The following is a 15,378-nucleotide window of genomic DNA, read 5'->3' on the forward strand; positions in this document are numbered from 1 at the left end:
ATTCCCGACTGACCAATAGCTGTCTGGCATTGCAAGTTTCCACAGGGCTATCGCCACTCGCTTCTCAACTGTGAGGGCTGCTCTCATCTTGGTATTCTTGCACTTCAGGGCAGGGGAAAGCAAGTCACAAAGTTCCATGGAAGTATCCTTACGCATGTGAAAGTTTCGCAGCCACTGGGAATCATCCCAGATCTGCAACACTATGTGATCCCACCACTCTGTGCTTGTTTCCTGGGCCAAGAATCAGCGTTCCACGCCATGAACCTGCCCAATTGACACCATGATTTGCACATTGCAGGGGCCCGTACTTTGTGAGAAGTCTATGTCCATGTCCTCATCACTCTCATAACCATGCTGCAGTCTCCTTCTCCTCACCTGGTTTCACTTTTCTTGAAGGTTATAGTCCTGCATGTCCTGCTGGATAACGCACACAGTGTTTATAGTGCTCATAATTGCTGCGGTGATCTGAGCGGACTCCATTTTCCAGTGCTATGGTGTCTGCGCTGACAAAAGGCGCGAAACGATTGTCTGCTGTTGCTGACTGAGGGAGGTGTGACTGACAACATGGCTTACAGAGTTGGCTTACAGGGAATTAAAATCGACAAAGGGGGTGGCTTTGCATCAAGGAGAAACAGAATGGCCCCCTCAAGGATAAATCAAAACCCTGGGTTTAGCAGGCCATTGATTTCACAGAGGGAAGGAGGAGAAAATGAATACAAAACAAATCTGGTCTATTTCTTGTTTTGATCCACTTCATCTATCTTTATACATCTTGCTGGCAGCAGACTGTGCAGTATGACTGCTGGCCATTGTCATCTCCTAGATGCTCATTAAAAGATGGTGCAATAGGACTGCCGGCAGGACTGAATCGCCAAGAGATGAAACTTAAAAGGTAATGACCTGGCTGAGTCACTCCCATGTTTGACCAGGTGCCCCTGACCTCACTGAAGTCAGTTAAAAGAGCACCCTGGAGTACGTCGACGATGGCTACCAGTCATACTGCACTGTCTGCTGCCAAAAGGCAATAAGCGGCTGCTGTGTAGCAATGCAGTATCACATCTATCAACACCCAGCAGACATACGGTGACGGTGAGCTGAGTGGGCTCCATGCTTGCCATGGATGGCATCTGCTTGGGTAACCCGGGAAAAAAGGCGCGAAACGATTGTCTGCCGTTGCTTTCAGGAGGAGGGAGGGAAGGGAGGCCTGACGATATGTATTCAGAACCACCCGTGACAATGTTTTTGCCCCATCAGGCATTGGGATTTCTACTCAGAATTCAAATGGGCAGCAGAGACTGCGGGAACTGTGGGATAGCTACCCACAGTGCAACAACTCAGTAAGTCAACAGTTGCCTCGGTACTATGGATGCACTCCGCTGACTAAATGTCAGATAAATGCACTAAGACGATTTGTATGGAGACACACACAATCAACTGTATAAAAACGCTTTCTACAAAACCGACTTCTATAAATTCAACCTAATTTCATAGTGTAGATGTAGCCTTTGACTGTTCTTATCTGTTCCCATTATATTATACTGTTCCCATCTATACTGTTCCCAACAAACCCATCTGGCTAGTCAGAAGCAACATACACAGCGTCTTTGTCCTTTGTTCACACATATTAGTAAGAATATAAGTGTATCAAGAATCAAACAGGCAAACAAGACCTAAAATTCTATCTCAGGTGAAAATACAGACCTGAATCCTACATTATCACTAGCACTCCTAACAATGCTATTCAGATCAAATATCTCCTGTGGTTTGGAAATTTCACAAGATTGCTTTCCAGTAATCCCTGGTTTGAGTCTAGGTAGAAACATCACCAGAACAATCCATTATGTAGTTTTTGTTTATTTCTTTTTGTTTTGCCAGGACTATGTGCACAATCACATTATATTTAATTAATTAACCATTCTTTTTCATACATTCAAAAATATTTGAATTCACTTTGTTCTGAGTTTTGAGGGAAAAAAATCAGGCAAATTACATTTATTTCCTTTTCTAGTTGAGATCACTGGCACAAGAAGCTGCAGGTTTTAGATGTCCACATCACACTGGTAGTCATTATTTTGTTTGAAAATATACTGCTGGCCATCTGTTGCATTCACTGAGAGCAGGCATTCCTATTTTCCTTTACCAGACCTTAATTATTCATTGGATCCTTTGAGCCTACCTGTTACAATATACAGAACACTTGAAGTGAATGTTGAGTAGCTGGATAAAAAGGCTGCTTTGTGTATCCACAAAATCTGTTTCTGTGTCCATCCCAGTGAAACGTAATAGGCTTGTTTGGTTTTGAAATATATGTTTCTGTATTGCAAAATTGGAGTTTGAATTGTAGCATTTCCTTTACCCTGTCATCTCTGCTTTGATTTAAAAGAAGACAGTTACTTACATATCTGGATTCCTGAGTGAATTTCTGTTGTTGACTATTTGAATTCATTTGTTTCTGTGTACAAAATGGATATAGTAATTGCTAACATCTGGCATTTTTGGTGTGGGGGAGGGGCTTCTCCTATTTTGTTTACCCCTTTTTTGTTGAACTGAATTATGCTATCATCTGTTTGGGAAATGTTTGGAATGCAACTTTCTCCTTTAACAGGTGCTGGAATATTTTAAATTATTTTTCCCCTAAAGCTGTAACTCTGAAGCAGACAGGTTGCTGTCAAAATATTTAGGTTTGTATCTTTTTTTCTCTTTTTTTTTTAAACAAGCATTGAATTCTAGTATAGTATGTAAGTCAGTCGTTTAAAATGTGACAAGATTCTTCACTGATAAAGTGTCTTCATAAAATGATTTTTCAAACTTTGATCTTGTTAACTATTCAGTTTGCTGTTGAGTGTGTTGAAATAAAGATGAACAAAAGCAAAATGTAGACTTCTGAATCCCATTGAATTTTGGTGGAACCTATAGTCTAATAACCAGATTCAAACACATTTCTATCATCTTGATTCGAAAACCAGAAACACCTATGTTGCAGACCAGATGTTTACAAAAATCTTACAAGACTGTGGTGTCATCACAGCTGAATGCAAGCTCCAAGCCCTGAACATAATGTCCAGGCCCCAAACTCCAGGATCAGGTAAATGTTCAAAAGTGTGTAAAGCTACATCTACACTACGAGCTAGAGGTATGATTCCCCTGCTCACATACACCTATTTGTACACCTCTAATTGAGATCACTGCATTCTCTTGTTACAAGTGTTAAGGGAGAAAGGGGAAGTGGGTGCTGATGCCTTGCTGCAGACATTAGGATCCCCAAACTCATTCCCGACTTCCTTTAGGAGATGCCTTCTCCTACTCTGCTTCCAGGTCTGGGCTTATCAGGGAACTATTAATGATCAGTTACCTGCACTGACCACTTTCTACCAGGAGACACCATCAATTTCACAAATTAATAAAATCATAGCTTAATAAGCAAGAAGGGACCACTGTGATCCTCTAGTCTGATCTTCTGGTCCTGCATAATACAGGCATAGAACTCTTCTGAAATAATTCCTGTTTGAACTAAGAAAACATAGTTTAGAAAAAAAATCTAATATTCCAATATTTAATCATCCAGGTCACCTAGTCCAGTTCCCCACACTGAGGCTCCCCACACTCCTAGATCAGGGATCGGCAACCTTTGGCACGTGGCCCATCAGGGAAATCCGCTGGTGGCTGGGACAGTTTGTTTACCTGCAGTGTCCACAGTTTCAGCCAATTGCAGCTCCCACTGGCCACGGTTTGCCATTCCAGGCCAATGAGGGTTGTGGAAAGTGGCGGCTAGCATATCCCTTGGCCCGCACTGCTTTCTGCAGCCTCCATTGGCCTGGAAAGGCAAACCGCGGCCAGTGGGAGCTGTGATCGGCTGAACCTACAGACACTGCAGGTAAACAAACCGTCCCGGCCCACCAACAGATTTCCTTGATGGGCTGCATGCCAAAGGTTGCCAATCCCTGACGTAGATCATCCCTTATGTCTTATTTCCAGTCTGAATTTGTTTAGTTTTAACTTCCCGCCATTGGATCTTGTTATACCTATGTCTGCTAGATTGTCCCATTATCAAATATTTGTTCTCCTTGCAATCACTTATATGCTGTGACACTTTATCTGTCTCTTTATTAAGCTAAATTGATTGAGCTTATGGAGTCTATCACTATAAGGCATGTTTTCCAATCCTTTAATCATTCTCATGGCTCTTCTCTGAGCCCTTTCCAACTTATCAACATCCTTCCTGAATTATGGACACCAGAACAGGATACAATATCCCAGCAGTGGTCAACTAACCTTTCTATCCCTTATTGAGATTCCCTTGTTTATCCATCCAAGGATGTATAGTTTACTTGGCTGTCTCCCTATAACCTTTGCAAGAATTCCACCTTGTTATCAATTCCTTTCGAAACATCAACCACAAATATATCTGATATTAAGACTGAGACGTATCATCAAACTTCCTTACTCAAATAATTTCGTTACCAGCTGATTTGCCCTTCTTGTGGCCTTGCCCTTCTAAAAAGGCCAACCGGCTCCCTGTCAGGGATCAGGGCTTGCAGCAGAGATAGTGTCTTGGCAACCAAACAAGCATAGCTGGTCTGCAGCAGGCTACCTGATTGACTACATCAACTAATTGTTCAGGACAGGCAGCTAGATGTCTTGTAGCCCAGCAGCAGCAGCAGCAGCTGCTCTGTGGCTGCTCAGAGCATTCACAACCACAGCTGGAATCCTTCCTGTGCCTGCTGCCTCTTTCCTTGTTCCTGTCCTGCTCAGCCCTTCTCCTAGTCCTGTTCCTGCCTTGCTTCCCAGCCTTGCTCCTGCTCAGTGCTTTCTATCTCAGCTTGCCCCTGGTTCTGGCTTCCTTCCTAGTTCCTGATTCCAGTTCTGATCCTTGTCATAGCTAATGGTTCCCAGTCCTTACTTGACCCTTGGCTTGGCTATTAGTTCCTGGTCTTGGGCCCTGACCTTTGTATTCAATCCACTTCCTGGCTCCTGCTTCAACCACTAGTCTTGACTGCCCACAGCCCAGTCTCTAAGAAACTCTCCAATGTGGCATCTCAGGTCAGGTCACAGGAGAAGCACACTGGCTCCACCCCTACTCTTTCTTTGCCCTAATGATTAACTTCACCTCTTTACTAAATCCCCAGATCGTTTCCCACCATGAGCACACTGATCCATTCATGTGGCCCTGGCCAATAGATGTAAGGGGGCATCCATTAATTCAAAAGAATGTCCCTGCATCCATGTGAACTCAGACCTGCTTCACAGCTTAGGCCCAGTTGTGAACTTCAAGGCAAACTGGCCACCCCACCTGTGGGCTGAACACACAGTGTGGTTACCACACATCCAGATACCAGCTCTCTGACATGATCTCTTGATTCTGAAGGAAGGGCTAAACAGGAAGCATTTAGCACATTTCTACCCCTGAATTATCATTATCATATCCAGGACCCACTGGACTTAAATTCCAAGCTGTGCTGTGGATGTAGTCACTCCAGCCCTGAATGAATGGGATCAATTCATCTGGGGAACTTCACCAAAGCACAAACTTTGACATCACCATGAACTGAAACTTCTTTTACTGAGTAACTCCCTTCTCTGTGGCCTGGCATCAATAACCTCAACACTAGGTAGGTCTGTACTGCTTTAACTGAGACAATCTCACTCTCCTCATAGTCTTATAGTACTATCACTCATCTTGCCATCCCTCAATTGTTTTTTTGAGTCTCTCATAGTCAGGGTGTCAGATCTCTGCTCCCCAGTGCAGACCCCTAAACTCCAAAGCCACATCTGAGTCTTTTATTGCTGACCCTTTAATAATGCTGATCGAGACCATTCCTCCAATAACCTAACTAAAAACTGCTACCAGAGTTCTGATAACTTGTATCCCCCTGCAAAGTATGCTGCTCAATAAATGACCCAACATAGCTTATGTGCCAGCCCACAATGTACCCATGACATCATGAATTCAGATATATGTGAAATTCTTAGAAGGCTGACCCCTGCCTTCAATGGGAGTAAATTCCTCCAAGCCTCCAACATACAGTTCAGTGTTCATGAATAATAATTGCTTTGCATTAAGATTTGGTCAGGAATCAAGGTTCTGGAGGCCTAGCTTTATCTGAATGGGCTCCTTGCTAGCTTCCAGTGGTGCCGGAACTAGAGGTGCTTGGGTTGCCCCCTGGCTTGAAGTAGTAATACAAACATCAAATACAAAGTTTCCATGGCTTCTATCATCAGCACTCCCACTATAAAAATTGTTCCAGAATCCTTGCTTGCTCCCAGCATCTTATCTTAATTTCTGCCCACATCATACTCCAAGTGACTTGAAGAACTGGTGATTACCAACACGGACCACTGCCGGACTGTTACTTTAGAAATGCCTCTTTTATTCCTGATCTTGTCTCTGCAGGTTGTATCTGCCATTAGGATGGGAAAGAACATCCAGAGAGTTATGTCTTTTTTATTATTCCATCCTAGAGTCAATCTTGCCCTGATGAAAACCCTAGACCTGATGCCCCACAATGCTTCTGAATTAGCTTTCAGGTCCAACTCTAATAGGATAGTGCTATGTAGTTCACACTCCCCTTCCAAAACGAAGGAGGAAGATGCATGTTTTATAAGAGATTTTTCCCTCTGCAGATCTGGGATGATAAAACCTTTAATAATTTATGTTGTAAAATACCTGATTTGTAACTTGGCTGAATTAAAATGGCTGTTGGAAACTTCACTTTAGCATTTTCCAGCTTTCTGAGATTTTAACTGTACAACCTGAGCATGTCACTAAGACAGTCTTTTCATATAATTCTTTTCAATTTTTGCTTGAGTCCCTACCTACCAGGCATCAGGGAAAAGTTCATGTCATTTTGTTTCCTTGGTCACTGAGGAAAGCATATTGTCAAGTCTAATTTCTATCTCAAGTGCTTTGTATGACAAATTTTTCCCTTGATGTTATCACTAAACTCCAAAGATATACTGTACAGTTCTCTGCAAGTTGTCTATGCTGAATAGCCACAGTCAGTTTCTAATCTATAAAGATTCCTCAATAGTTTTTTGGCTGAGTATAAAGCTGCTTTAGTTACAAAACTAATGGGATATCAAAATAACTTATTCACTATTTTTGTTTGCAATACCTAGTCGGATCAGTCTGTCATTTCCTAACATTTGTATCAATCTCATTTGCTTTAAGAGAATTTACTGAATAATTAAATACACTCTGAAGAGCAGACATGAACTATTCTCTTACATCATTCAAGGTGACCACACACCACACAACAGAACCACTAACCCAGGAACCTATCCTTGCAACAAAGCCCGTTGCCAACTCTGTCCACATATCTATTCAGGGGATACCATCATAGGGCCTAATCACATCAGCCACACTATCAGAGGCTCGTTCACCTGCGCATCTACCAATGTGATATATGCCATCATGTGCCAGCAATGCCCCTCTGCCATGTACATTGGCCAAACTGGACAGTCTCTACGTAAAAGAATGAATGGACACAAATCAGACGTCAAGAATTATAACATTCAAAAACCAGTTGGAGAACACTTCAATCTCTCTGGTCACTCGATCACAGACCTAAGAGTGGCTATACTTCAACAAAAAAGCTTCAAAAACAGACTCCAACGAGAGACTGCTGAATTGGAATTAATTTGCAAACTGGATACAATTAACTTAGGCTTGAATAGAGACTGGGAATGGATGAGTCATTACACAAAGTAAAACTATTTCCCCATGGTATTTCTCCCTCCCACCCCACCCCCCACTGTTCCTCTGATATTCTTGTTAACTGCTGGAATTAGCCTACCTGCTTGTCACCATGAAAGGTTTTCCTCCTTCCCCCCCCCTGCTGTTGGTGATGGCTTATCTTAAGTGATCACTCTCCTTACAGTGTGTATGATAAACCCATTGTTTCATGTTCTCTGTGTGTGTGTATATAAATCTCTCCTCTGTTTTTTCCACCAAATGCATCCGATGAAGTGAGCTGTAGCTCACGAAAGCTTATGCTCTAATAAATTTGTTAGTCACTAAGGTGCCACAAGTACTCCTTTTCTTTTTGCGAATACAGACTAACACGGCTGCTACTCTGAAACCTGTGTTCACTAGAATTCCTTTTTTCTGGATTATCATTTTAAGCCTCTTTCTTTAGGGAATACTTAATTTGTCATTCCATATGTGCAGTCTTTTCCAGGAGATAAAAACAATAAACACACACACCATATTCTGATGTGAAATATTCAGCTCAAAGGATGCAGCTGTTATTTCACACAGTAATTTGGTTCCCTTCTACAAAGGTCATATTAAAAGCTAACAGTTTTTATCATTTTCCCAGTCTTCTCCTTTGTGTCCTCTCACATAAGTTTAATCACAGGATCTGTCAGGATCTGTTTGTCCCTTTTCATTTCCCCATGGCTGCTAATATCATTTTCTTGCTGATTTCAACTCTAACATGACAATAGTTAGATCTACTATGTGTATATCGCTCCACTTCTATCTACCATACCGATGTGTAGGGTGTGTAAAGGAATATTAGAGCATACAGGTTTAACCTTTGGTGTTTTTTTTAATGAATCACATAGGTTAAAACTTAATCACATAGCCAAAAGTAAATGCAAAAAGAAAAGGAGTGCTTGTGGCACCCTAGAGACTAACAAATTTGTTTGAGCATAAGCTTTCGTGAGCTACAGCTCACTTCATCGGATGCTCAAATAAATTTGTTAGTCTCTAAGGTGCCACAAGCACTCCTTTTCTTTTTGCGAATACAGACTAAAACGGCTGCTACTGTGAAACCAAAAGTAAATGTCTGTTCTCTCCTTCCCAAGGGAGCAACTGTATGCACTACATGTCATCATCAACATCTGACAGGACAGTGGTAAAGTGCTGGAATTGGTAGTGGATGAAAAACAACACTAGCCAACAAAACAGTCAGTGCTCTAAACTGCAGCTCCCCATGTCCTCTGCTGGATCAATGAAGAGAGGGTGGAGAGTACCACTATCAGTGTCTGAAAGAGCCCAGTGTCTGCCCTGCTTCCTTTGTATTTCTGGAAGCAGGGGGGAGGAGGAGGAGAAGAGATTTCAGAACCTTTCTCCTCTTCCCCAAAGACTGGCCCCTTCTAAAACATTCTCCTGCTAGCGACAGAGATCCCAGGAGCAGCTTCGCCATTGTCCTTTTCCTGATTGGGTGCCCCCTTTATCCTGATTGTTCCAGCCAGAGGGAGAGTGGATCTAACCCAACATGTACAAGAAGGGGCATGAAAAAATAAAATCCCCTGAAATTAGTAAAACAATTTATGGTTGTAGCAATAAAAACAAATTACCCTCAGTGAAAACAATTTTACTAAATTATCTCAAGAGTTATTTTTACCCTTGGGCAATTATTTAATGCTACTGTTCTTGGAGCGCACACAGTTCAGGTGGGTTTGTAGTCTGGGGAGTTAGCCCATGCCAACACTCACAGCTGTTTATGCTTTCATGGGTATATAACGCCAACAGACCCCGGTAATTGGGGGTGGTTTAATTATCCCATCAGCATAGAGCGGCTAAACAGCAGTGCAGCAGCAGTGGTACAGCTGTGACACTGTAAGGCAGGGGTATGCGGCCCACAGAGTTATTTCCTGCAGCCCGCCATAGGCACCGACTCCACTGGCAGCCAAGCTCCCCTTCCCCCCCACCGAGCGCACCATGTCCGCCTACCTCCCAAAACTTCCTGCTGGCAAACAGCTGTTTGGCGGTGCTTAGGACTTTCCAGTAGGGTGGGGGAGTAGCGGGCAGGTGGCGTGCTCAGGGGAGGAGGCAGAGGAGAGGTGGGGCTAGGGCGGGAATTTGGGGAAGGGGTTGGAATAGGGCAGGGAGGGGGCGGAGTTGGGGCGGGGACTTTGGGGAAGGGGTTGGAATGAGGGTACGGAAGGGGTGGGAAGAGGTGGGGCAGGGGCAGGGCCTCATGGACTAGATGAGAAGTCTGAGGTATGAAGTTCAGCATGTATGATTCTTTGCTGTGAGTAGTTGGGAAAAAAGTTTGTTAAAAGTGGCAATGTATTTTGTATGAATAGTTACTTTAAAAAGTTCCTGCCATTACAGCTATGTTGATAGACTGTTAGTGTAGATCATTGTCAGTGTTACTGACCACATAAGGAATAGTTACAGGTGTTTATATTTTATTAAAACCTCTCTTTGCATTACAGTTTTTAAAAAGTTAATACACGGACTTTTAATAGCATACTATATTACTCTTCATTTTTGACTATACTTTTGTATCGTTCTATGAAAAGGTTTCAGTGATACCGCCCTCAGGCCAATGTACTAGTCCTCATGTGGTCCTCGTGGTGATCTGAGTTTGAGATTCCTGCTGTATGGTCTGTAGTGCAGAAATAGCCTATAGCTGCTCAAGCTGGGAATCACCCCCTAGCTAAAAGTGTAGTTGTAGCTTTAGCATATGGCAGGAGACAACGGATGGATACAAACAGATTGACAGGAGAGTACAAAGTATAAATCTCATTAAAACCAAAGAGAGGGTATTTATCTTGTCTACTTACCTAATAGCATCAATATCAGTTAATTTATACTTTTTTCTCCTGATTTTTCCGATTAATGAGCAGGGCCGGCTCCAGGCACCAGCTTTCCAAACAGGTGCTTGGAGCGGACTTCAGAATGGGGTGGCAGTCTGTGTCCCACGGCGGCAATTCGGCCGCAGCTCCGCCGTTCTTGCCACTGCCGCGGCTTTTGGGGGCAGCTCCGCCGCTCTTCCAGGCACAGCAGCAATTCAGCAACAGCTCCACCGCTGTTGTGGTGGCAGCAATTCGGCAGCGACTGCTTGGTAGAGCCGCCCCTGTTAAAGAGCTCTTCTTAAAGTAGTACTCTTCTCTTCTCTTATTTTCCTTGTATCTTTCACAAAAGAAAGTAAGGGCCAGTTTCTCATTTATACTGAAGCCACTCAAAAAAGCCTTTGTGTAAAGTGAAAATCTGGTTCTCTGATTACAATAGCCCTTCCTTGTGATTACTGTATTAAAAAAGAAACACTATTACCTCTCGCAGCACCTGAGAGCAGTTGTTCATCCTGTTTTGTATATTTTGCATTGTATTTCAATACATTTTAAAATGTTGTATAAAAATATGCCAAATCTTTTCCAGGTAGCACTAAAAATGAGGACTTTGTCCTGCTATTTCTCATTTACATTATTTAGTCGCATTGGACATTGAAAGAATGTCCTTTTCTTTTTGCAAATACAGACTAACACGGCTGCTACTCTGAAATTGGACATTGAGTCTCCTTGTGACCAGTCATTTGCATAAAAGCAGCCATTATTTAGTAACCATGCCAGTTAGGTTTGAGGTGTTTCAGAACTGTGCATTGAGAATGTGTCTCTACATATTTCAGCTCCTAATTGTTTTATTGTAGATGTAGTGGCTACCAAGGGCTCCATTCTACTTCTGCTGAAGTCAGTGGGAATGCTGTCTCTCAGTGGAAGCATATTTGGGTTCTGTATATTTTATATCTTGAATTTCCCACTCAGTGGGATCTATTAGGTAATATGTCCGCTTCCTTTGGAAGCCCTTTGTCCTACATCTCTTAAGGGAGAGGATTTGTGGAAAGCCTATTCTTGCTTTACCTAAATTCAGAGCAATAATCTCTCAAGAACGGTAGGAAATCTGGACTAAGATTCATTCATTTTCTAGTTGTACCACTTATTTTATTCTGAAAACTCACTTAAAATGCAGAATAGTGATTATGCAATCTAGAGACCGACACAAGAAGCCCAGGGGTGGTGACCTATCCTACATGAAGATGAGTAACTGCACACCCCAAGCCCTCTACCATGCATTCCTGCAGGTACTTTAATTTCCGTGGACTTAATTATATCTTTTCCAGAATCATAGGGTTAGACAGGACCTGTTCAATTACAGTATTTACAGATGGGCTGAGTTTATAGCATCTGCTAGTGCATGAAACTAAACCATGTTTCAGGCTGTGTAAGCCTGGGAACATGAGATACTATTTGCCTGGGTTGAGAAATAATTGAAATGGAGTTGCTCTTGGAAATGTTCTATAGATAGAACTGTGTGTTGTTTACTCTCCCCTCTTCTAAGATTGACAGTCCCTACCGAAGCTGAAGACTGCCTTTATGTATTCAACAGATAGCTTGATTCATATAAATGTAGGACTCAGTTCTGAGATACACATCTGGTAACAGAAAGCAGAATTGGGGCCTTAATGTGTATTACAGATTGGAACATTTTTCTTTGTCTGTGCTGTCTTTATGTGTCTGCAGTTAGGTTCTTCATCTGGCTTTATGGCTTCATTTTCCCTGTGACTGTGCATCTAAGCAAATGTTTAAAGTTAAGAACATGGTCAAAAGCTACCTTGAATAAGGATGGACTTAAGCACATGGTTAAGTCCTTTCTCAATTCCAGGGCTAAGGGTTTGATCCTGAACCAGTGAAGTCAATGAAAGCTTTGCCTTTGACTTCAATGTGAGAAGAATCAGAGCCTAAGTGTCTGCAGGATCAGACACTTAATTTTCCATGGTAATAGATCCTAGGAAGGAAAGATGCCTATCTGTGTCTTAATGACAAGCAATTTTGATTTGTCTTTTATACATACTCTTTACTAGTTACCACTTACTACATCTTAAAGTTACTATATCGCAAATGAGGCAGAGCTGATTGCTGCTTGGACACACACACATTTAATTACATGATCAAGTACTATTTATTCCAGGACTATCTGTTCTTTCTGGGTGCTGTTTGGAAGACACAACGGTGACTGAAGCAGAAACGCAAGACATATATTTTTAATAATATTTTAATAATAATAGTTAAAGCAGAAGTGCTAAGGAAGGCTGCATGTGGTATAATTGCTATCTGTGCATTGAGCCTGTAACATAATTTTTTTTGTTAATAAGAAACTAGTTAAATGAAATGATTATGTTTAAATAATATTTTAAAATTAGATGTATTAAAAGGTAATATAAAAATAATTGTTTATAAATATTGATGTTGGTTTTGGCTTCACTGAGGGTCTGATACAACAGTGCCCTTCTGCCTCTTTCTCTGCACACAATCCAACCTGTGAGCTGAGTGATAACTAGTGAGTGACAACTAGCCATGCACCAGTCACTGTGCAGAATCAATAGGGTATAGGAAAGAGTAAGTAATTTTGCCTTATTCACTAGGCACCTCTAGACACCATCCAACCAGTGAGCAGAGGGCCAAATATTGCTCAGAGCTATTCTGGTTTAAATTCAGAGTAACTCTAATCCCTTCAGTATGGTTACTGCAGATGTACTCTGTAATTGCAAGTAGAATTAGGCCCAGTACAAATCATGGATCTTCAGACACTCCGGCTCCTTTGCTTCAGACCCTAGTCATATTACTCATTCAGAGCCTGATCCATATTCCACTGGGATCAATGGAAGATTCCTATTGTCTTCAGTGGGCTTTGGATTAGGCCGTCACTGTGCACTGTCCAGTTTGGCTAGCAAATAAGTCTGCCTAGACCAGTTATCCAGTTGTTCCAGCTACCAGGACACATCTGGAATAACTGGTTATCCCAAAGTTCTTTGATATCCATCTCATTTTGGGGCAGGTGTAGGGATGTGTATCTTTGCTTTCATTAGTGCTGGCTTTGCTGAAGCTACTTGTAAATAACAAGGGAGACACCACACCCAGTTTTGAGACTATAAAGTCTTCATTCCATCTCACCTGTAGGCAAAGAACAAACTATATTACACAGCAGGTCAAAACTCTTGTCAAAACATTTTTGTATGAAAAATAGCTTTCTGACCAAAATGATTTTTTAGCAGAAAATTTTCATTTTCATAATTTTTCATGGTGGTTTTTTCAATTTAAAAAATTGAAAAACAAAAAATGTGGGGGTTTCAGAAAAAAATTCTGTCCTCAGTTTTGAATGTAATACAGTAGAATCTCAGAGTTATGAACACCTCAGGAATGGAGGTTGTTCATAACTCTGAAATGTTCATAACTCTGAACAAAACGTTATGGTTGTTCTTTCAAAAGTTTACAACCGAACATTGACTTAATACAGCTTTCAAACTTTACTATGCAGAAGAAAAAATGCTACTTTCAGCCATCTTAATTTAAATGAAACAAGTGCAGAAATAGTTTCCTTACCTTGTCAAAAAAAAATTATACTTTCCCTTTATTTTTGTAGTGGTTTACAGTAAACACAGTACTGTACTGCATTTGGTTTTTTTGGTCTCTGCTGCTGCCTGATTGTGTATTTCCAGTTCCAAATGAGGTGTGTGGTTGACCGGTCAGTTCATAACTCTGGTGTTTGTAACTCTGAGGTTCTACTGTATATTTTTTTGAGAAACAAACAAACAAAAAAATAAGTTGTGGGAAATTAAAAAAAATGTTTGAAGTTTCCCATTAAAAAGGATTTTCATTTTGCTACCTGATGTACTAAATAGCTATCCATACTGTCACTGCTTTTGGGACTTATTCTGAGCAAGATATCCAAGAAATAGTAATTTGTTATAAATATCTAAAAAGAACTTCGCTCTTAATGTCAGTGTAAAAATATACATTCTTTTCCATTTTCCACCCTAACACCTATATGCTAATCATAAACTCTGTATATATGGTAATAAGCTCCCAGCAAAAACATGCCGATCACCTGGGAGTACTTTGCTAAATTATGCTCCCCATGATTTTGAAATCATCACTCACCAAACTAGTGTCGCCTTTGGAAGGCTCCATAAAAGTGCTTGGAAAAAGAACGGATTTCATAAATACAGTAACCGTAGAATATATTAGGAGGCTGAGTGAACCACCTTGCTGTAATGTTCTCAAGCCTGGACCCTGTATACAGGAACCAAATCACAAAGTGTGACGGCTTCCATATGTGCAGCTCTGGAAAGCTCAGCTTTAAATGACATTGCTGAATGTTGGTGTTCTTGATCAACCAAAGCTTACAGAAGGGGACTGCTCCAGGAAATCCAACTGTTTTGGATTTGTTGTTTAAACACTCTCCGATGGCTTCCTGAAGAAAGTATCTGCTGCCAGCTATTTGGCATTGGTTCACATCTGTATTGGGTTAGTATTTCCATTTTAAACACCTTCTCTCAAGTCTTTTCTTAAAGAGATCAACATTGCAGCAGTCACTTGAGAAATCTAGGCAGCTGGCTGCAGTGACTGCACATTAGCAACAATCAAAGAAAAGACAAGCCTGCGTGTGAAACCAGAAAGTTAGCTTTTTTCTCTTTTCATCCACCAGTACCTTCCTTGAGATTAAGGGACTTTGATGACACACTGCACTGCCTGTTGCATCTTCTCAATATAGCAGGTGTATTCAACAATGAAATTAGGTTCATACCCATAGTAATTTTTCATTATGCCAAGGAAGATTATGGTTCTCTTAACTGAATTATGTCTCCT

The sequence above is a fragment of the Dermochelys coriacea genome, chromosome 2 (genome assembly GCF_009764565.3).
Source record: "Dermochelys coriacea isolate rDerCor1 chromosome 2, rDerCor1.pri.v4, whole genome shotgun sequence".
Taxonomy (NCBI): Eukaryota; Metazoa; Chordata; order Testudines; family Dermochelyidae; genus Dermochelys; species Dermochelys coriacea.